The sequence below is a fragment of the Lagopus muta genome, chromosome 2 (assembly GCF_023343835.1).
Source record: "Lagopus muta isolate bLagMut1 chromosome 2, bLagMut1 primary, whole genome shotgun sequence".
In the NCBI taxonomy this organism is placed as follows: domain Eukaryota; kingdom Metazoa; phylum Chordata; class Aves; order Galliformes; family Phasianidae; genus Lagopus; species Lagopus muta.
Genome location: NC_064434.1, coordinates 84,090,492 through 84,107,046, shown reverse-complemented (window position 1 = coordinate 84,107,046; position 16,555 = coordinate 84,090,492). Strand labels below are relative to the sequence as shown.

At 36.7% G+C, this 16,555-nt stretch overlaps 1 protein-coding gene across 3 annotated transcripts in view; it reads left to right on the top strand.

Moving 5' to 3' along the window:
* Positions 1-16,555, top strand: part of PRKCE (protein kinase C epsilon) — a 272,140-nt gene that overhangs the window by 33,046 nt on the left and 222,539 nt on the right. Inside the window, exon 1 of one of the 3 annotated variants that reach the window (XM_048935854.1) lies at positions 2,541-2,558. The exons of the other annotated variants lie outside the window; for them this stretch is intronic. The gene's annotated coding sequence lies outside the window, so the exon portion shown is untranslated. Of the gene's footprint in view, positions 1-2,540; positions 2,559-16,555 lie in introns of those variants that run through there. 3 annotated transcript variants of the gene reach the window in all.

Sequence of the window (16,555 nt, the reverse complement as noted above, 5' to 3'; positions counted from 1 at the left end):
CACATACAGAGTTCAATTGCAGTCTTTACAATAGCATCTAACTATACTAGTTCTTTAACACAATTTGGAAAAAGTAGTTTTAGAAAAATTACACAGTCATGGGTGTGTTATATTGTAACTTGTGTGCTTTACTATGCAATCATTCTAATGTACATGTTTATGTTGAGATATGAAATGCTTTTAAGTCCAATACCAAGTTCTCTGGCTTCAGTGATGCAGATTCAGCACAGTGGTGCAGAATTTGAAAACTTAAACGGACTGGAATGTAAGAAAAAAATATTATGCAATAGTGATAATATAATAAATCTGATATGGCTAATTTTGCTAAAAAGAAATTATTTCATTTAAAAGGTTGTTTTAGTAGGAGACTCATATAAGTAAATGATTATTGGAAAAATATACAGCAAGATATAGAATGCTTCTGTGTAACAAAAGTAGTTCCTGCTACAGCTTATGAAGATTTCAGTAATAGCTCCATTACTACCTGTGCCATCTTTTCAAGGGGTGTTTATGAGAGATAACTGTATTATCCAAAAAGGATGTTTCTGAGATAGATCTTAACTAGGAGAATAAAAGCTGAATAAGTACATTTTAAAGAAACTGATGCTGACCATCTTCTTTTAGGAAGATGGTTCTCCACACTTAAAATAATTTGAGGTGGGCTTAATATCTTACTTAACAAGAAGTTTTCAGCCTGTTGACACTTTTGGTACCAGTCAGCTATACCATGAAGTTTTTTAGGTACATTCCATCTCATCTCATACAAGTGTGCTTTCAAGTCTGCTGTGCTCCAACCGTATCTTATAGCTGGAAGGAAAATATTCAGGGCTACTCGATGGAACAGCAGCAATATTTTTTTTATCAAGGAAAGAGAGAAAGTTAGAATTATTGTTATTCAATTATTTTTGTCTTAATCAGAATATAAGAAACAAACTCAATCATGCATTTATATATCCTAGTATGCCATAACCTTGGAAATTTTAGAAAAAAAACCACAAAACCCTTCCTGAAATAAAAATATTTTTGTTTTAGGTCTGAAATGCAAGTTAAAATAATTAATGAGGGAAACTTTCATAAAAAATTATACATTTTAGAAAGGAAAACTTTAGCCAAAATGGTATATGAACTGTCTGTATTCATTGAGACTGATTTTATGAGTCTTTGAGGCTGAAACTTTTCAAAGGATTTTACCAAAAAACTTAACAGACCTGAATGAGTTTCCCTTGGCTTTCACTTCTTGAAGCATTCAGTAGTCAAGTTTCTTCAAATGAAGAAAACTAAACTACTGTCCTGAACTGTGGGTTTTGAATGTCTCAAATCTTGATGATTAGGGTACTTCATTAATTAGATGAAATAGCATTAAGCATTAGAATACGATAAGAAGCCCTTTATCTATAATTAATCATATAAGATGGTATTAAATACCATTGGAAGAAATTAAGCCTTGAATAGAACTTCTAACGTCATGCTGGAGCAAGAACAGGAAAGTTTGCAAATTTTAGATCTTTGTCATTGTCATCTAAACAAGTTTCACAGAAGAATCAAATTTACATAACTTGAATAAATACGGGAGTTTGAAAACAAAAGAAGGGATTAAGTGGCAAATTCATGAGTAAGATCCTGGCCTAAGTTGGAAGCTTTTAATTGTAAAAAGAGCAGGACTTCAATCTTGTCTGTTTTTATGGATCCAAAAAGTATATTAAATCCAGAGTAATGAGCTCAAGCTTTTTTTGAACGTGCACCAAAGTGTGCTGCCAGCTAAACCAATTTAATAGTTGTCATTGAGCTCTGAGAGCGATGCTGATTTAGGGTGATCGCAGCACTTCCTTGGCTTACTATATTCACTGTGTCTTAAATACAGCCAGCTCTAAGCCCAGCTTGGTTATCAAGAAAGGGAAGTAGTATTTGGACAAAATGATAAAATAAATATTGGAAGTTACAAAGAAGAATCTTTTAACTATTTAAGAAGAGATGATTAAAAACAGTATTCTTCACATGAACATATCAAGACGTGGCAAGATGATGGTGACAAGATTGTTTCTGGAACAGAGTGTGACAGTTTTGTGCATGGCAAATAGGAAAACCTAAGGGGATAGAAAATTAAGTTTATAATAGGCATCCTTAGATTGTTAGATGTTGGTATCTTTCAGTGACATTAATGTAGGGCATACTGTTGTTTGCTTCTTCCTTGCCTAATTATATGAATCTCACATCCCTGGGCTTCGGTGGTCATTTCAGGAACCTCAGAAAAAGATTTAACTATGAAACATATTTCTGATTCTGATATTTATTTTTTTTTTGGTCTGCTGACATATTTGACAAGTGTCATAGAAGCATTACATGTTGTAGCAAAATTGCTGAGTCATGGCCTGAAGCATTGATTGAGCACCTGGTGGGAGGGCAGGGCCAACCTGTGGGAGCTCAGGTGCATGCAATGTTCCTGAGTGACAAGAAGGGGTGGAGCCAGGTTCCACACCATCCCAGACCTCATTTAAGGGTTGGTAGTAGAGGTAAGAGCATCTCAGTAGAGGTTTCTGTTTATTTGTGGCCTTTTAAAGGTAAGTAGATTTATTTTTTGTTTCTCCATCTGTTGTGTTTGAGCAAGTTCTCACTTGCTGCAGTGTAGGACTTTGCTACTTTGCAGTTGTTGCTGTAATTTCCATTGTGTTACCTGTTCAGGTTATGTTGGCACTGCTTCGCTCACTTGGACGTATTAGGTGTTTCATATTTATGAGCTGTTTCTAGAGTAAGGAAGTATTCATAGCCCTAGTTGTAGAGGCAAGAATGTGGTCTGGGTCAGTACCATCCAGAATGCAAGAGGTTTTTGTTTACTTGTTTGTGTATTTATTTGTCACAGATACTTAGGTTTTCTCTGATTCTCTTCATCTCTCTTGTCTCTTTCTATGGCACCTTAGAGGCATTGGTTTTCCAAAATTTGTCTTTCCTTTCCTATCACGTTCCTAAAAATACTTTTTTTTTTTTTTTTTTTTTTTTTTTTTTTTTTTCTGGAACACTTTATTAAGTGAAAGACCAGTTAGTTCAAAGTGGGCAAAAGTTTACTATGTATCTTACCTGAAAAAGAACAGAGAAATTTCAATTTAACTTGTACTGTTTCATCTCTGCTGTTCCCAGATGTCAGTACCTCTCTCCTCTGTTCTTGAATCCAGCAATGCTGCAGTGAGCTGCTGTGATCATGCTCCTCATTAGAAGGCATGCTGAAGTGCTTTCTTTCGCATTTTCATCTAAATTTTGCAGAAGCATGACACAGTTTCATAGAATCACAGAATATCCTGTTTTGGAAGGGACCCACAATGATAATGAAGTCTAACTCCTGGCTCCACGTGGCATCAGCTATCATCCAAATGCTCCCTGAACTGTAGTGGCTCAGAACCATGTCCACTGCCCTGAACAACCCATTTTGTTCTCACCACCCCCTAGTATAGAATCTATTCTTAACCCCCACCTGACCCAACTCCACACCTGTGAGCTCTTCCACAGCTGCAGCTCACACTGATGGGCATCAGCTGTGTTCTGCATTCTGTGGCATAGCCCATTAGTGTAGGGATTGCCTGTTCTCTCCAGGTCTGATTAGCTAGCTGGCAACTTGAGATGAGGGATCTGGAAGTACTCCTCCCAAAGAGAGGCATGACATAATGCGCTGAGGTGAGAGATGTGGCTGTGAAATGTGGTAGAGGGGAGATAGAAGAACAGTGATAGTTCTGGTAGGAAGGTTGTATGTGATACCAAAGAATTGCTGCTGGTATAAATGTATTTATCTAAGTCAAAACCCTGGAGAGGACTGTGGAAAGGGAAAACCAGACTCATACCAGTGGGTTGGAGGATTTTTCTGCTAGACCAAGCTATGGGTGACATAGATGTCCAATTTTGACATGTAATAGCCTGCAATGATATATATTTTAAGGAAATCTGTTGTATAATTTGTGTGAAGAGTAATTTAAATGTATAACATTAAAATAATTAACTACTGCAGTAGCTTATGTGGAGCAGTATTTTAAGTTATGGATGTACAGATATTCTCAGAGTTACTCTTAAAATAGGAATTCAATTTAAAAAAAGAGATAGTTTTACATTGTTTATGATGCAGCTGCTGATTATTATTATTATTTTTTAATTTGGTGCATGTTGCATTCAATGCAGTTGGTGCTTTAGTTAGTCCTTAATATGTGTGGAAATATGAGTGGATATAAAGTTTGGTTCAAAAGTACCTTAAACTGTTGCCAAAAAATTGTTTCATCTGCAGAATGCCATTTAAGAGTGATTTCACAGGATGCCACACAGATGCTGTTGTTGTGCATATCTGACAAGAGCTGTGAATTTCATGTGGAACAGAAATGTTTTTCTTCTGCTCACTGTTAAACTTCCTACATGAAGTATGTGCTTAGTATTTAGCAGATTTTACTACTTTATTTATTTTATTTTTTTTTCCAGTGTGTTACAGAATTCAAACGTTGCCATGTCATGTTACTTGCTTCCAACCAGAACCTCCCTTTGCTTCCTCAGCCTGTTTGTGTTGTGTGCCGCATAACTAACTTATTTATTCCTCATGTCCATGACTTCAGATTCTTACCTCTAGTTTGGATCAGTTAATGTATACCATGGTGGTCGTGGTCTTCCCATTTTACTTTGCTAATGATCTGTCATGTGCTTAAGATGAGAACTTGTCTTGAAAAGCAATCCCTCTTATGTTGCTGAAGTCCCTCATGTACTGCTCAAGTACATTTGTTTTTTCACGTAGCATGCTTCTTAACAGTTTAAGAGAGACAATATCAGATGTGAAAGAACCTACAGAATCTTTTGAATACCCTTGGAGCCATTGCAGTAGTTTCTGTTCAGAGCTCTGAACAGAATGCAATCAGAGCTTAATTTACCTTCTTCTGGAATAGTTTATAAATGGATCATCTCTACTTTTGCAACTCATTTCTCACTTATGCTTATGTGGGAATGAGGGGAATAGTGGATGATGTTTTACTCTTGCACAATCATTTTATTGTAGCTGCAGCAGCACAATCTAACTGAAAGCCAGAAAGCCTGCAAAGTCCTTCTGCTACCTTCCAATCAATTTTGAAAAATTGTCTGTCTTTTAAAGAAACACTTGAGTTTCTCTGACAGCAGTGCCTCTATGTTAACATAGAGAAAAAGGAACTATTTTGCAGTATGTATGGTCTGCACAGCACTGCTGTGAAAGTAATGTATAAGTTCATGGCATCTATGCCCTACAGCACAAGTTCTGCTGACTTCCAAGTAGGCACCATGCCATCTGAACAGATGGGTATTAATGTAAGTGTTGGATATAGATGTTATGGACATGATTCCCAGTTTCAAATCTATAAGAATATTGTCAGTCCTGAACTCCCACCACTGAGTGTAAGGGATAAATTGCAAATCCAGCTCAGTGAAGAATTAGCTTTATAGTATTAGAAATGTAATTCTTGAATCGACTGTGTCATTTTCAGTATTGGCTTAGGGTATGAAGTTGCTCAGAGGAACTTTCTTGTTCCCATGAGGAATAAACCCCCAGGAAAGTACTTATGGCATTTACCATTTTCATATGGTTAAGTTACATATTATGAAGACACGGTGGAAGAAAAGGATGGTATGATTTTTCTGCACACACAGATGGAGATGGCAATTCATGGGGAATCTGATTAGCATCATCTAGCTCACCAGATCTGTCTATCCCAATGTGTAATGTGACTATTATTTATGGTGAAAGATTCTTTTGTTTGCCCTTTCTTCTTCTGCGTTTTTCTTGCAAGCCTGTATAGTAGAGTTGATACTTGCTCTCTTAGTCCTTGCTCCTAACAAGGGGATCTTTGGCTTTCTGGGTTCTAAACATTCTCCTGATTCTTCCAAGGACTCCTCTAGATTCCACTGAATTATATTTCATCTTTTCTGCCAGAGCTTTTACGAGTCTTGCCGTTTTCTGAAAGATTTTTGCTTGCGATGCTTACTCTGCATCCTAACATGATGAAACAAGAGGTATCTTGAGCAGTCTGACAAGAGGTGCTTGGTGATGAGCAGTGATTTGAATTCTGAAACTAGAAAGCAGCCATGGGATAACAAATAATGGCATTTCCAGTTGTATTCTGTGACTGGAAACAGTGTGATGTAACTGGTCTCATTTACAGTCACGTAGCGGGGAGGCTGCATTGGAATTCAGATGTGGGCCCTATCTCTGAGCATTCTCTGGTGTTAAGGATATGACCAAAATCCTAATCATTTTCTCTTTTTGTAACACTAAGAGATTAGGATATGTATTTATACTGGAAGTCAGCTTCTTTTTTACACGATCAGATAATTTATCTTTTGCATCCTGCCAAAAGTGAACATAATGCCATTTGTTTGTTTTCTTGGCATTTCTAAATTATCTTCTAAAATAATGTTTTTTGGGTAGTGTCAGCCCCCAAATTGTTAGTTTTCTTACAGCATGTCTAGTCTGGATAATTTCAACAAAAAAGTTGATGTTAGTGGGATCATCCACTGAGGTCTTGGCTCTCATTCAGTCTGCACAGATGTTCTTTAGACTCTTATCCTGTCTAGATAATAGGAAGCATGCCTAGTAAGCGACCATGGAGCATGTTAACGTAATTCATGTAATTCACAGTACCTCAGCATTCTGCCTGAGGCTGTGGAATCCAAAAATAGAACCACAGATTTTGTACAGCTTAATCCTACCTGCTTGTCAGTCATTATCTTCTTAATAAGCAATTAACAGTTACTGTTGCTTGTTGAGAATCTTCTATTCAAACAAGTGTGCTTTACATTTGGGAAGTGATCAGGACCTTGGCCATCTTCTGTAGAAAAACACTGTGACTCAAAGTGTTGATACTAAAGCGTTTATGATTATTTTGTGTGAAGTTAGAACAAAGGGGAACAGATGCTGGTTAGTTAGAGAGGAATAAATTAAGTGAATGAATAAATAATGTGGAATAAATGCAGTGATTTTTCTTAAATTTTCAATTAAGTTTTTAGTTGGGAAGGCTGTTTGATAAGGGTGTGATTGTTTTCTCTTTAAAGGCGTGCAGGTTGTAGAGGAGGGTGTACAGTTGGCCCACTCTACAGACATTTTTCCCCCTACACCTCTGTTCTTCATAAGCAGCACATCATGCTGCTATCTTGCGAAGAGCTTGTTCTAAGACAAAATATTCACTTGTGTTGAAATGAAAATAGTACAAGAGAATGGAAATAATTTTATTTTTGGCAGTATGAGAAACCAGAAACGAGAGTTTGATTTCTGCAACTTCTACTGATATCTTTTTTTATAGTTCTTAAATACACCTACCTACTGACTTTTTTTTTTTTTTTTTTTTTTTAGCCTTCTTGTACTGATTTTTGTATGCTTCATTGTTTTGAATAGGGAGGATATGGTTTCCTTTGTGTCTTTCTGTGAGAAAGAGAAAGAGACAGTCTATGCAACCACAGTCTAGTGAAACTCTCAAGTTTGGCTTGAGCCTTTAGGTCAAGCAGTAGTACAGCCTACTATCCTACCTGATAGGAGTGGAAGGAGGGGAGGGGGAGGAAAAAATGAAATATTAGTGTTTATGGAAACAACAAGGCTGAGAGAACAAAATCTTTTTAGTATAATTAGAACAATTTTAGGGTAACTTAATCATTTTTATCTGTAAGGGGAGTTCACTGTTCAAGGATACAGAAGTCCTGTTTGCTCCAATTGTTTCTTTTTGAGAATAGGACCTAGGTATCTAAATTACTTAAGCAATTTTGAAAAGTTTATTTGTTTTATGGAAGTGGGTCAATATACTGGTAGCATAGCAGTTAGAGTAAAGAAACACAGCGGAAGAAAATTAATACTTTTAAATTAATGATGTTTATTACATGTGCTGAAGATATGGATGAAATTTAAAACTTTATCTGCATATATATCTACATATAAAACTTATTTGCATATATTAGCTGGCTACCAAAGACAAAATAGTTTGACTTTATTTTCCAATATTTTAAATCTTGCTGTTCATGTTGAATTACTTGGAATGAAGGCAACCAATGTGAATTAACTTTTTGCTATTTGTATATATTAGGAAAACTGTAGATTTTGGAAAGTGTATTCTTCAATTAGAGGCAAAAGAGAGCTGAACTGGAAGGCATCAGTTACTGGTGTTGTCCCTGGACACTTCTGAGACCAAGTGTACTAGTGATTGCCTAGACCAAATTTTGGCCGCTATATTAAGACAACACTAAGGCCATTAAGTAGTCATATTCTGACAACTGAGCCTCTTCTAGATTTCTCCTGTAGGCTCCTGATATATGAGCCATCCGAAACCATTAGCCACTTTTCAAAAGCTCTCTCTACTTGCCTGAGGATAATTAGCTTTATGTGCCATTTAAAACCTTCAACCTAGAATTTTTAGTCCTTGTTCTGTTTTTCTCAGTTCGTACATGTTACTGTTAGCATTGGAGTTCTGAAGCTTTGACCAACCTCCAGGTGAAGGTTCGGGAATGCCTGATTGTCTATAGCCAGCAAGCTCAGATTTGGTCTCTTCAAGTAGCAGAACTTACACAAGCATACTTAAATATAATTTTGTCGTTTGAATATACATATCTGATCACTGCATCAATCAGCAACATTGTCTAGTCTAAGCAATATAGCAACAAAGACTTTACGCTCCAAGGCTCTGAGGAACTGGTGGATTGCATTGAATCTCATAGAAATACTACATGTAAGTGAAGTTGGGCTAAAATTTGTGTGAGGAGGCATGTTTCTTGATAATCACCCAAATACCAAGTGGATTTAATGGTTAGTTATATTTTATGTATCATTTATGAGGTGATTAGTTCCTAAATATGTGAAATTGATCATCTAACAAATTTCATCCATTGGCATCTTCTTGAACTCAGCATGCTTTGGTTTTAATGCCAAAATCAAATTCCCATGGAAACTGGAGTTTCTTGTTCCATTATTTTGCTTCACAAGAAATTATCAGCTGCTGGTATCCTTCACAAGATCACAAATAATGCTGTAATGCTTTTTAAGTCTAGGGTATGCCCGTAGTTCATAATAAGCTGTCATCGTACAGAGAATGTGTCTCTGCTGCTATTCAGACAGACAAGAACACACTTAAAAGGTTACTGCTTTGTACTATTCTTCTGTTCTATGGATGTGTATTATTAAAAATTTCTTGTTAACAAGCAGCACAAATTGAGAGAACTGCAACTTTCTATGTATTTCTTCAGTCCCCAAATTAACAAGAAAACAAAAACTGTAGGGGAAGAAGAGTAAATCACACTACCCAAATCACATGGTTTCTTCAAAAATAGAAGCATGTTCAATGTGACAGATACTTGGGAGCTTTGATGTGGCTAAAGTCACTGAAAGGGTAGTAGACTGTTATAGTTGGGTAGCTGTTTTCCTGCCTTGGTACCTCAGGGATTGGCTTGGTTGGTTGGTCCCTGTGAATGTTCTGTGAAGAAGTTCCTGTGCTTTACTGAAGGAATTCAGTGTTTGGCAGGCGTGGGCATGCTGTGTAATGCAAAATACAATATTTTTGTTTTCTGGATGGTCTAAATGACTTGAATACCTGAAGCTATAACAATAATGATAATTATGAAATAACTTGAAGGGTAAGGATTTTTTTTTTCCCTTTGGAGCTTTGGAAAACTTATTTGAGCGAAGCTGGCTTGCAGGTGTATTATCATGAGATCTCTGAAAACATGTAACGGAAGCAGGTTTTACGTGCTCTTCTGGAAGACCAGTCATACTGTAGGACAGACATAGAATTAGGCAAATGGTTATGTTGTGTCAAGAGCTAAGACCTGTTTCTGTGTTAATGGAATAGGACGTTTTAGAAGTACGCTGACCTTTGAGGACCTCTAGAAAGGAGGCTGCAAATGTAAGTTAGCAGTATGCTTCAGGAAATGCAAAATACTCAGGGAATCCTGTTGTTTTCCCTCAACCTATGTTCCCGGTCATCAGTGAGTCTGTCTCTAGACTCGGACCCATCAATTACTTAGTCACTGTAGGAGTCTTGATGTATTTATTGTGCCACATACAAAAACTAAATCATCTGGGGGAAAAAAAAGTAGTAGTTTTTTTTTTTTTTTAAAGTTGATTGTTTCTGGGATAGAAACTTATTTGTCTGGTTTCTTGGAGTAGCCTATTTCTTCATGAAAATAAAGGTATTGTTATGGGAGAACTCTGCTTTTTGTTTCTGTTGCCCAAGGCTGTATACCTGAGCACAAACCCTCACTGGAACAACAGACCTCCCAAGAGATAGCAGCAGCCCACTCAATTGGTAACAGGATTCCACTGGCATAACAACTCTCGAGTTCTACTGTGGGCTGCAGTGAGTGATACTGCCTGATGGTTACGTGGTCCTGTGGCATCTATTGGGCAAGCAGCCTGGTGCAAGCAAAATGAAAAATAACTGTAGTGGGTTAGAACTAGTAATCTTTTTGTTTTCTTGATATCGGGCAATTGAATTGTGCTCAAACTGACAGCACACCATAGATGTATGAACTACGGATTCTTTAGAAATAGTGAAGTCAGAGTTCTGAACTTTTTTGAGAGTGACCCTGGCTGATGGGAGTGGAGATAAATTGATGGGGGAGTGCCTGCATCTTAGCTGTTCTTTAGGCAAGTGGAAAACATCAACCTGAACTGCACAAGCACAAAACTCACATCTGTTCTGTTTTAACTCCCAACTGAAATGGAGTTGCTGTTTCTCACAGCAAACCCAGCCCTGCTCCTTGACTGGATGCACGAATTCTAGTGCTCAGCTCCTCTTTTATCTGCTTGTGATAAAAGCTTTTCTCTCTGTGCTAATAACTTTGATGTTGTGTAATTGTTCCACTATGAAAGTTGACATATAATTATTTTTTTCTTAAAATATCTGTGAGCTCTGCTGCCAAAAGCCAGTGAATCTTTTTCTTTTTTTTAATCTTATTGCGTAAATTGTTTCTAATATGCAACCCATTTTTAATTTAGCCCTCACACCCGCATTATTACTATTTAAATGCCATAGCATATCTGTGCCACTGTTTGATGTATTCTGGATGGGAAAGGAGTTCTGCTCAAGCAGTATCAGATGTAACTCCATATGGCATTGTTGTGTGAGGCAAAGATGCTTGCCAATTCCCATTTGGAACATGACATTCAATGCGAATGTCATCTTACAACTGCATTGCATGGATTGGAGGTGATTGCTATGCTCTGCTAGTTATAGGAATATATGGTTACAATATTGAGGCTATGGAATTTACTCTTGCATTAAATGCTTAATGAGGTAGAATTGTATATACTCAACAGTAACTTTTTTCCTCTCTGTCTCATGACTATATAATGCACTAACAATTGTGTGAGTAAGTTAATCTTTCTTTGCACAGCACAACTGAGATGCCTAGCACACATTGGTGTGTGTGCTAATGGTGTAGTACAGTACATACCTTCTCCAGGATGAATAAAATATGTACTGACTGTGACTTACCTGAGTCCCTGCTAGTTAGTTCTCAAAGATTCAAACAATGACAGAGGCAGCTTTGTGAGAGTGGGTGAGAGTAAAGCAACAATCTGTCTGTTTCTTTGGGAGTTTAAAATCAAGGCTCTCTCTTACAAATATTGGCACCAAATGCTTGAAGGGACAGGTGGTTGGTGGGTTGTTATCTTCCTCTTCCTCCCTATGGATACCAGCTAGTGGGCCATAATGTCACAGTGGAGATCATGCTGTACTTTTTAAAGGCTATCCATGCCTACAGGGATGTGCAATGCAGTATACCTTTTCCTGCCGCCTCCTTGTTGCACGCTCTGGTTTGCTCTCTTTTTGCACTACATTTGCAATGATAGTGGACTCTTGTAAGTCCTATGAAAGATATGCCTTCTGTGCATAAGCTGGCATACCATCATTTGCATACCCTTGTAGTGTTTTTTCCTGAGTTTGTTCCTCGTACGTTTTCCATGTCAGCATATTCATGGTTCTTGGAAACATTTTTTCCTTTGCTTTCTAACTTCAGTATGTAGTTTTTCCTGGAAATAAAATCCATATCAAACATTAATCCTTAAGGAAACAAAAATGAATCCTGTAAGTTTTAGGTAATGTGCTATTAATTTTGACCCAATAATTATCTGAGACAAGAAACGTGTCCAGAGTTCTTACTCATAAGATAGAAAAATCACATGTAGTAATTTGCAATACAGCAAGACTTCTAAAAAAGAATGAAAATAGGGGATTAAAAGTAAAAGCACCTGTTTGGTTGCTTTTTTTTTTTTTTTAGTGAACTATGTTGATAATTTAGAAATCACTGATTTTTATGTGCCTCTTATAAAAACCTCTTTGTTTTCTCCCATTATATTAAAACTTTTTAATGTTATTTTGCATGTGAAAAGATGGTGTTTTTTTTTTTTTTTAAAAAAAAAAAAAAAAAACAGCAACAACAACAACAAAAAAAACAACCATGACACCTCATGGGCATAGCAAGAACAGATGCTGATTAGGTCATCTTGTTAGTGACTTAAAAACGTCACTGCAGTATGGTACAGAACTGACAGCCTGTGCTGAGGAATGTATCACTGGTAAGTTACACAAGCTGCTGGAGGAAAAAAAAAGTGTGGAGATTAAGCTAAATCTGGGTTTCTGGAAACATAAATAGCAGGATGAAAAAGCATTCTGTTGTTAATAACAATCCCAAATGCCTGAAATAAAATTCATTTTCCGTAACTTGTTGGATGTTGAAAAAATGTCTGATGTTTTCAAGCTGTGTGCAAATCAAAAGGACAATTACTCAGAAATCCATATTATAAAATATTCAACATACATGATAAAATATTCTCAAATCTTCTTAAGGAGGCTAAACTTGGTAGCAGATGCTGCTTGCCACAGCTATGGTTGCAGGAACAAAGGTACGAAGTTAGTGGTTTGTGTGCTGACAGTTGTGTAGCTATGTTGATTGTAAATTGGTATTAGACATGACTATATACATCAGTTTCTAATCATTTGCTACCTACTGAACATGAGATGACTGTACTTTTGTGCATGGTGCTAGTTATAGAGATCTTGAACTGGCATGCAAAACATTGGGTGATGGACCTCTGATTAATCTTAAAGAGTAGAAGGTTCAAGTAATTATGGTAATTTGAATTTGTCTTCTAGCTTATAAGGCTTCCATATGTCATATTTTCAAACTTTGGCCTTCCTGGTAGGGTCTCAAAAGATTGAAATTTAATAATAAGCTATACAATTGAAAGATAAAATTTTTATTTAAATGTTTGAAGCCCAAGCATTTGAAGTAAAACCACAAATTATGCAATGCTTAGGTGATCTGTGAACTTCCTTCCTCATGATTTATCCACACGATACTTTTTGTATTTTTGTCCCTTTAAAGACATAAGTTGGAGGAACTGCATGTTGCTTGCTTTGCCAGTTGTGTAACGTGTTCATGCAAATTACTGATAGGCCTGACCTCCAAATGAAAGACATGATTCATTGAATATAATCTGTAATGGTTATACAACCATCATTCTCTGACCACTTCACATTTCTCTGTTCCTTCACATGTTGATATAATTTGATCCCAGCTAACTTTATTTTTACATGAATTTTCTCTTTTTCTGGTGTCTCATTATTTGCTTAGACTGTATGCATATGAGATACAAAGCTCAGCTTTCATTAAGTCAACAATTCATTCACAAAAGTCACCTTTGCAAGGATTTCATTTGCTCAGTAGTTCTGAGTATAGTTTCCTGTATGAAACAAGGAATTTGCATTTCAGTTAAAAAGAACAGAATCTACCTGTTTTAGTGTTTTATACTTTTTTTTTTTTCCATCACCATGGCATCATTGCGCATGGTAACTTAGCAGGCTGAAAAAAGAGCAAGCCATGTATAATAAAGTAATAGAGAAAAAACAAACATTTGCTTGATAATTCAGTACTGTTTAAGAATTCTCACTTGCTAGGCTTGGCGAAATTTGTGTAAATACGTTAACCTGGAGTACGGAGTTAGTATAGATATGAATAAGCTGGAAGCATCTATGATATCCTTCTCTGAATTATCTTTTCCTGGAAAAGATGATATACTGGCATGCTGTGTGCCTGGGAAGCTTAGAGAAATGAATATAGCTTGGAGTAGTGCTGACTGGTACACAGTATGACCTTGAAAATAACTAGATGTGTAAGCCACATCAAGATTCACTGTTGAAACTCCTTTTTTAATCTTAGAGCAGCCCTGTGTTCAGCAAGAAGTAGATCAGCTTCTGTAGCCTAACTATTTGCAACAGTGTTTCCTGACATCACTACCTGTCTTTTCCATCCCCTTATTTTTGTGAAGAAACAAAATCATAGAATGGTTTGGGTTGGAGGGGAGCTTTTAAGATCATGTAGTCCCAGCCCCTCTGCTATAGGCAGAGACACCTCCCACTGGTCCAGATTGTTCAAAGCCCTATTCAGCCTAATCTTAACAGTGGTTACAGAGAACAACTATCATAAGAAGATCTTGAAGTCCTGATTTATTAGAGTATTTTGAGGACTGCTAAATCCAAAAAACGAGTTGAGATTCTTGGTTAACAAAAAGAAACAGGTTGAAACGAATCTTAAAAGTAATCCTCCATGTGATGTTGGTCCACTCTGTTTCCTTTGCCCTTTTCTAAATAAGTGCAGTTGGAGCAAGAAAAGCTATATCTCTGTGACTCATTCATTGATTTTTCTTGTACTTGTAAGCATTGCAAATAAAATCATGTAATCATCAAAATGCATGAAACTCAGCAAGAACTTTTTTCTCAGAATTTGGCTAAGACTCATTTTCTTTTTCCATTTCTTCGTCGCTCTCAGCTTCTGCTTTGAGCAGCGCAATTTGTAGCGTGCTGACTAGTGGATTAGCTAGTTGTATGATTTTACTGCAGTGATTCATGGAAAAGAGAGACAAAGTAGGATGGCAAACTACAAGATAGAGATTGAAGAAGGGTGAAAGATACATTTCCTATGGCTGGTCTGATTATAGAAAGAATCAAGTAGGGGAAATGTGAGCTGGTGTCCATAAGAAGTGTCAGTTAACTTCCAGAGTTTGTTCTCCCAATAGAAGTCTAAACATACTGAACTACAGTAACGTTGAATGGAAGAAACAAATTCTCATCGTTTACTAGTTTAACAACTTCATGGCCAACTGGCAAACTGCTTTATGCCTTTTCTTTTATTGCAGATCAGTAAAAATCCCTGCTTCAGAACTTCTTTAGTATTTGCAACCATTGTCTTTTAGCAGATTCCTTATATATATATATATATAAGGAATTGTTTATATATAAAAATATATAAACAAGGACCGTGTTTTCTACCTTGGACAACACATTGTTTTTGATGTCTTCATTATGGTGAGGTGAATGTAGATGATAGCTGAAAAATTCTAAGGCATTCTGGAAACTGGGTTTTATTTTCCTCTAGGGACACTTTCAAATTCATCTGTATTGCAGTTTATGCAAGTCTCATCCCTAGAGCAAAGAGGATTTGTATTGTAGTCGTGATTTGTTATGAGATTTTTAGTATCAACAGTCTGAGTGAAACTGGATCAGATGGGGCGACTTACAGAGGAAGCTCATTTTTTTTGCATGATTGTCTTCCATGTTGAGTCTTTATTCTGAGAGAAGGTGGTGCTGGTGAGTGGGAAAACTATGGCTTTTCCTTTGATATTATGTAGGTTTTTTGCACTGCAGTAGAAGGCAGAGAAAGGGAAGAAGTCAGGAAGCTGGAACTGTAGAGAGATAGATGTGATTGTGTACCTAGCATGTGCCACATCCCCCTTTTGTGCAGGGATCTCTTACTAAGAGGTCGGGATGTGGGATGTTTGTAGCATCTTGCTACAAAACATGATGTGAAAATGAGAACTCTGAATTGAAGTGGAGCATCCCAGTTGAAGTGCAGTTTGAGGTTATATGACACTAAGCAAGCCTGCATAAGGCATGCTGTAATACAGTAAAATAATAAACATAGCTGAGCAAAATAGCAATTAGACTGAAGCATGACATGGCTTTAATTTACTGGCTTTTCTCACCAACTCAGGCATGCGTTAGCTATGGCAAAGGAAGCTTCTCTCTTAATATTTCTGATTCAATGCTGTGTTCAGGTTCTGTGGTCATGAATGTACAAACACATACAGATTACCAAGAGGCATTAACCTTTATGAAAAGGAAAGAGAAGAGGAATGTGGAAGCATTGAGCATTCCTGTATTAAAAAAAAAAAATACAAGTGTTGTTCTGCATCACCTTTTTTATTGCTAGTCTAAAGCAAAAGAATGGAACTTATACTTTATGCTTTGAGCTGATGGAATTGAAGTGCAAATTACTGGAAAATATTCTATTACACCATCAAAGGAACTTGGGCCTTGACTAAAAGATAAGGTCTTTCATGTAAGCTTTATCTGTAGGTTTCTGTATCTTCTTAATCAGTTGCAATAACTTGTGCAATAACTATGCAATAACATAGTTACTGACACTGGGCAAATAAAGCATCTCCTGACTCTTTAAAAAAAAAAACAAAACAAAAAAAAAAAAACCAACAGTGGCAATGTATTGGTTAAATGTGAATGACAAGAGATGTTTT